Source organism: Lipophrys pholis (assembly GCF_963383615.2).
Source record: "Lipophrys pholis genome assembly, chromosome: 14".
In the NCBI taxonomy this organism is placed as follows: Eukaryota; Metazoa; Chordata; class Actinopteri; order Blenniiformes; family Blenniidae; genus Lipophrys; species Lipophrys pholis.
This window is the reverse complement of record NC_137633.1, coordinates 26,713,620-26,721,535: the sequence shown is the minus strand read 5'-3', so window position 1 is coordinate 26,721,535 and position 7,916 is coordinate 26,713,620.

The following is a 7,916-nucleotide window of genomic DNA, read 5'->3' as shown; positions in this document are numbered from 1 at the left end:
GAGGGACAGACAGATGAAGAAGGACGGACAGATGAAGAGGGACGGACAGATGATGAGGGACAGACAGATGAAGAAGGACGGACAGATGATGAGGGACAGACAGATGAAGAAGGACGGACAGATGATGAGGGACAGACAGATGAAGAAGGACGGACAGATGAAGAGGGACAGACAGATGAAGAAGGACGGACAGATGAAGAGGGACAGACAGATGAAGAGGGACGGACAGATGGTGAGGGACAGACAGATGAAGAGGGACAGACAGATGAAGAGGGACAGACAGATGAAGAGGGACGGACAGATGAAGAGGGACGGACAGACGTCTCTGTGAAAAAAGAAACCTCGACTTTGATTTTCAACTTTTTCTTACGGGAGAGTTTTAGGGCCACTGAAGAAAAAAAATTGTATATATTTATATATTTTATTCATACACGAGTTAATAACTTACTGAACTGGTAGTGTGTCATTCTTTTTGTTTTATGTCCTCATAGACCTCATAATTATTGAAATTCACCCGAGACAATTTCTTCTTTAAAGCAACATTACATTGTTTATCAAATAACAGAGAACAATGTTAAGTTCTATATTTTACAGTCATAAACAATCATTTACAGTCACATGGTTAAATTAGTCAAAGCGAGGAGAGCAGAGTTACAGAAGATGAATAACATGTTTACATCTGTCTTTATCCATCTATCTCCATATGTTTACACATGACTGGAGAACATGAGTAGAGAACATGAGTAGAGAACATGACTAGAGAACATGACCAGAGAACATGAGTAGAGAACATGACTAGAGAACATGACTAGAGAACATGACCAGAGAACATGAGTAGAGAACATGACTAGAGAACATGACCAGAGAACATGAGTAGAGAACATGAGTACAGAACATGACTAGAGAACATGACCAGAGAACATGAGTAGAGAACATGACTAGAGAACATGACCAGAGAACATGAGTAGAGAACATGACTAGAGAACATGACTAGAGAACATGACCAGAGAACATGAGTAGAGAACATGACTAGAGAACATGACTAGAGAACATGACCAGAGAACATGAGTAGAGAACATGACCAGAGAACATGAGTAGAGAACATGACTAGAGAACATGACCAGAGAACATGACCAGAGAACATGAGTAGAGAACATGACTAGAGAACATGACCAGAGAACATGACCAGAGAACATGAGTAGAGAACATGACCAGAGAACATGACCAGAGAACATGACTAGAGAACATGAGTAGAGAACATGACCAGAGAACATGACTAGAGAACATGACCAGAGAACATGAGTAGAGAACATGAGTAGAGAACATGAACAGAGAACATGAGTAGAGAACATGACCAGAGAACATGACCAGAGAACATGACTAGAGAACATGAGTAGAGAACATGAGTAGAGAACATGAGCAGAGAACATGAGTAGAGAACATGAGTAGAGAACATGACCAGAGAACATGAGTAGAAAACATGAGTAGAGAACATGACCAGAGAACATGAGTAGAGAACATGAGTAGAGAACATGACCAGAGAACATGACCAGAGAACATGAGTAGAGAACATGACTAGAGAACATGACCAGAGAACATGAGTAGAGAACATGAGCAGAGAACATGAGTAGAGAACATGACCAGAGAACATGACCAGAGAACATGACTAGAGAACATGACCAGAGAACATGAGTAGAGAACATGAGTAGAGAACATGAACAGAGAACATGAGTAGAGAACATGAGTAGAGAACATGACCAGAGAACATGACCAGAGAACATGACCAGAGAACATGAGCAGAGAACATGAGTAGAGAACATGACTAGAGAACATGACCAGAGAACATGACCAGAGAACATGACCAGAGAACATGAGTAGAGAACATGACTAGAGAACATGACCAGAGAACATGAGTAGAGAACATGAGCAGAGAACATGAGTAGAGAACATGACCAGAGAACATGACCAGAGAACATGACTAGAGAACATGACCAGAGAACATGAGTAGAGAACATGAGTAGAGAACATGAACAGAGAACATGAGTAGAGAACATGAGTAGAGAACATGACCAGAGAACATGACCAGAGAACATGAGTAGAGAACATGAGCAGAGAACATGAGTAGAGAACATGAGTAGAGAACATGAGCAGAGAACATGAGTAGAGAACATGAGTAGAGAACATGACCAGAGAACATGACCAGAGAACATGAGTAGAGAACATGACTAGAGAACATGACCAGAGAACATGAGTAGAGAACATGACCAGAGAACATGACTAGAGAACATGACCAGAGAACATGAGTAGAGAACATGACCAGAGAACATGAGTAGAGAACATGAGTCCACGAGGAGAGCTTCCTGTCTAGATGTGGTTCTCCTCTCTGAGGTCTGCTGGTCGTTCTTCAGGAGCAGGTAGCTGGACAGTGAGTCTCGCTCGTACATCACTTCCTGCCAGGTCCCTCTGGGCGTCCTCAGTGTCACCTGGTCGTCTCCATCATCATCCCTGGACCTTCCTCCTCCTCCCTAGACCTTCCACCTCCTCCATCCCTGGACATTCCTCTTCCTCCCTGGACCTTCCTCCCTCTCCCTTCCTGGACCTTCCTCCTCCACCTCCATGATGTCTCCCGCTGCCACACAGACAGACAGCAACAAGAGGACGTCTCTCCCGGCTCTCAGAAAGACGGAGCACCAGCAGGTTTGACCTGGTTCTGTTGGGTTTCATCCTGCCTGTCAGTTAAAATTCACATGAAAACATTTGATATATTTTGATGTAATCGTGAATCAGAATTTATTATTTCCTTCGTGTTCATGATTGTGATTATTGAGATAAAGCAGGTTGTCAGTACAGTGATATAATAACAACTGTGTACTGCAGGCATGGGTACAGTACTTCCTCTGTCAGCCAGCAGAAAGTACCTGGTAGATACAGTACTTCCTCTGTCAGCCAGCAGAAAGTACCTGGTAGATACAGTACTTCCTCTGTCACCCAGCAGAAAGTACCTGGTAGATACAGTACTTCCTCTGTCACCCAGCAGAAAGTACCTGGTAGATACAGTACTTCCTCTGTCACCCAGCAGAAAGTACCTGGTAGATACAGTACTTCCTCCGTCACCCAACAGAAAGTACCCAGCTGATACCAGTACTTGCTGGCACATGGAGGATCTGTGCAGGACAAGAGCTTCCTGCACAGATCCCCAGTTGCCAATGTACACATCAATAAACCTCATATATTATAGAGTATTTTTTAACGACAGGTAGATGCAGGGAAGATTCTACCTCGCTGACATGTTTCAGCTTCATCTGTAGTCTTCCTCAGAGGGTCCTCTGGTTGTGATGACGTGTCGGTCTTTATCAAGTGACTGGCCAGATGAGGCTAAAGTTTCCTTTATCTTCTGCTTGATATCTTTCTTTGCTCGACAGTGTAAGCGATGTGTGTATTTATGTATTTACTCTCACACAGTATAAGCCATTTATGTATTTATTCTAAAGAGAAATTATTAGAGCTAATGATTGGAGTACTTAACTGTAGGATGTATATTAGACAAACGTAATAGAGTACATATTAATGATATGAGCAGAAGGATGACAACAAGCAGCAGGTATGTGACAAAAGCTGGTTAATTATTTAATAAACATCAGGGATCTTCAGTAAAACAGTAAAATAATTGTTTGTATTAGTAGAACATTTCTGATCAGCTGCTTTTATTATTACTGAACTCCAAGGAGACGAAGAGTAAAATAAATGCTGTATAGGAGGTAGAAGTAATAGTAACACTGTACTATACATGGAACTATACACTGTACTATAAACAGTACTGTACATAGTACTATACAGTACGATACACAGTACTGTACATTGTACTATACACAGTACAATACACTAATATACACAGCATGTATGTGACAGAAAAGGTGCTATTTTACAATAATGTTCTAAAGTTTAGATCATCATATAAAATATCAGGTACAAATCACCTTCCTACTGAACCAGAGAGGAAACAGCTTCCTCCTCCTCCTCCTCCTCCTCTTCCTCCTCCTCCTCCTCCTCAGCTTCAGGGTCCATCATCCAGCCATGACAGCCACTGCGTCATCAAGTACTCGTGTTCCAATTCTCCATTAACGCCGATGCGTCCTCTTAAATTTGCATTTCCGCATTTCCGAGGACGCCTGAAGTAGTTACTCAGGATGTAGGCGAGTACACACTTACTCAGGATGTAGGCGAGTACACACTTACTCAGGATGTAGGCGAGTACACACTGGCGTTCTAAGAATTAGAAAATGGCCGTTGTCATGAAAAGTTGGATAGCACAGTGCTACTTCCCTCGCCTGCTCGCTGGCTGCAAACTGTGGAATGGATTTCCTGACTCATTCCTCCTGGTCTCATTGAGACCCGCCTCCCTTCAGGGAATCCAGTCCACAGTTTGCAGCCAGCGAGCAGAGCAGCAGCAGGGAAACACGGTGGATCATTTCAGCACCATGAAGCAGACCAGGATCATGGATCAGACCAGGATCATGGATCAGGAATCTCTGCAGGTTGAATTACGTTGGTATCGGAACCTGATACTCATACGGGATCGGATCGGTCCCCATCCCTACCTTATCTGTGAAGAAATCTGTGTGCTTTAATTAGTTAATTGTCTAAAAACTCATTCCTGTGGTGAAATTCCCCAGGTGGCGCTGTCTGCATGTGTTTTGCCACAGAGGCATCAGTGTCGTCTCCATTCATCATGTTCCACTGAGGCAGCCTGCGTGTTGTGTTCATTGTTCAGAGGGATTCAGCAGAATTTCATTTGTGTTCCAGAATATTTCTCTAACTGAAATGACGAACCAGAAAGCTCAGTAGTAAAAAGCAGCTGTGCTTTACAAAGCACCGTGGTGTTGACGGAGGATGAACCGAATCAAAGGAGCAGAAAACTGGATTATATGTATAATATGAAACTGGATTATTTCCACATGTAACGTAACAGTGTGTTGATGATGATGATGATGATGATGATGATGATGGGATCTGGAGGCTGCAGGTCTGCTGATCAGTGTCTTCATGGACGGGAGGCGGAGCACCACAGGCGGCGAAGTCGACCACCAACCGAGTGGAAGAATCTGCCAGATTTCTTTGGTGGCTTCATGAGGAGTTCTGGAACAGTGAGGATGAAAAGCTGGTGGAGTAGAGGAGCCTCCGTCAGCAGGTGAGTCAGCAGCTCCTCCGGAGACTTGCGTCTTCACCAGCTGCTTCAACGCTGAGGTCTTGAAACTTTTTCTCCGGGACGTCTGTGTCCCTGATTGTCGGCCAGAGTTTCTCAAACAGACGCCGATTGACTGAACTGGCAGTGTCTTCATCCCACTGCAGCTTTGCTCCTCTGGAGAGTTTTGAAAGCAGCTCCGCAACAAAACGGCCCGCAGAGTTTTTGTTGTGTAGTTTTTGAACTTCTTGGTCCTGGGCTTGATCCTGATCTCTGAGATCACCTCCACCGCCTGAGCCCTCGCTGTACAGGAGGGAGGGGGATCTCTGTGACGGCGGCAGGCGGCACCACGCCCACAGGTTCAGCACTTATAACTTTCTTATTTGCACAGGCCTTCCAAAAAACAATAGTCTTACTTTATTACATTCATCTTAATAAATCTCTTTACCTTATTTATTCTGCTTTTCATGCTGTATTGAAATCCCTTCAACTCTCATTTAAACAGTGGTTGATTTGAAAATGTCTCCTTCACATTAATGGCAGATTCATCCTTGAAGTGATGCTGTGCAGCTTTCTGCACAACTTCCTCACGCTCAGCGTGTGGATTCCTCTGCTCGTGTAGAAATGGATTATTTCCATGTTGGTAGAGTCCATTGTTGGCGAAGGAACTTGGAACAGTGTGACGGGAGGACGTAGTATCTGTGGGTGATTTGGGAAAAGCACAGAGTAAAGTAAGTGGATGCAGGGTGGCACTTCCTGGTTCATTGGCGCCTTCAAACTGATTGACGAATCTCCGTGGTCCCAGAGCGAGCGTCTGGTCAGAGCCTGAGGCAAACACTCAGTAAAATACTCAAAGATCTGGAGAATAAGATTCTTCATTGGTTGCTTTAATGTAATTCTTTCATTTCTTTGTGAAGCTTTAATGTATTTCCTTCATGTCTCTGTAAAGCACTGTGAACTGCTCTGTGTTTGAATGGTGCTCTATAAATAAATGTGCCTTGCCTTCTTCAGCAGCATGTCTGGCGACAGTCTCTGGGTTTCTGGACGGGTCAGGACCAGTAAGCTGAAGTTCTCCCTCTTCAAGCATTTCGTTCCTTTGGATAAGTCCTTTCTTCCTACAACGTCTTGTGACATTGTGCTGGATTGAGAGACCGTGAAGTCATGATGAGTATTTGGAGTGACGACAGCGTTGATGCTTCCGGCGGAGCTGGACGGGATGATGGAGTTTGGGCTGTAGACTTCTGTTTCTCTGGCCGGCTGAAACCTGCTCCTCTGTGACGACGACTCTACCGTCCTCCATTGAATCTCGGTATGTGACAGAACACGCATTCAGCTGCGGTCATTTTCTTTGCGCCGGGTATCCTGCAGGAATCCTCACTATGACCCAGAGGGAATCCCCAGCTCTCGCCTTCGTTTCAAATTTGTCAGATCGGTCAGGTTTTTCATGTTGATCAACTTGATTGAACATTTATGTCACATTCTACTGTCAATCAGTCCTGAGTGTTACATATGGGAAGTTAAGTTGAGATGTCGAATAATGTTTCAACTTAAAAACTGACCAAGTTTCATTGAGCTCTCTGAGACAGTCGGTTTAATTTCCTGAGAAACTCGAGCGCTCTGGGCCGCCGCCGTCGTGGTGAAATGAGAAATCCATGAACTCAAGCTGCTAATCTGGCCGGTGAACACGTTCCACTGATGTTAAGAAGGGATGATTCTACTTCTAATACCTATTAAAACATCTTAGGACTAAATGAGGTGTTCTTGGTAAAACAATGTCAACAATGTCTGGTGTGCCTGGATCATGTGACCTGGATAATATGATTGGCTGATCAGCTCTGTTTACCAACAACGGCTCATCAGTTGTCCCTCATTAAGGTGTTAACGGTTAAAACGTGTCCGTGCACGCCGAGTCGTCCACTCGCCAGAGGTTCTACAGTATTTAAAAATAAAATGCCATGAATACTTTATACCATTTATCCTGTTTCAGGGGCACTAGAGCCAATCCCAGCCTACTGTGGGGGAGGACAGGATGCTCCTGGACAGGGGAGGACAGGATGCTCCTGGACAGGGGAGGACAGTATACACCTGGACAGGGGAGGACAGGATGCTCCTGGACAGGGGAGGACAGTATACACCTGGACAGGTCGCTTGTCTGTCATAGAGAAAACACACACACACACACACACACACACACACACACACACACACACACACACACACTTCGGGGCAATTTAGCTTCACCAATTGACCTCACATGCAGGTTTTTGGACTGTGGGAGGAATTCCACACACACACACACACACACACCATGAGAACATGCAAACCACACAGAACGGCCCCGGGCCGTACTTGAACCCGCAAACTTCTCGCTGTGAGGACAGAGCGCTAGCCACTGCTCCACCGTGCGCAAATGTCACTATGTCTCGTGCAATATTATCACTCCACTGTAGAAATGAAGTCCCACACTCACTGCAAACTCTGGCTAATGTGACTGACGGCTTTAGAGAAGCTGTTCTGTAAAGGACACGTCAAAATAATACAGATGTGAAAAGTCTACACACACACACACACACACACACACACACACACACACACACACACACGGTTTCTTCCGATTATGTGGAGTATTTATCTCAATACTCAGTTTACTACATTTTAAATTAAAATATGACTTTAGAGAATCCTTCAGTGAAGCAATTTTGAGATTATTTTAATTGAAATTAATTAGTGTATT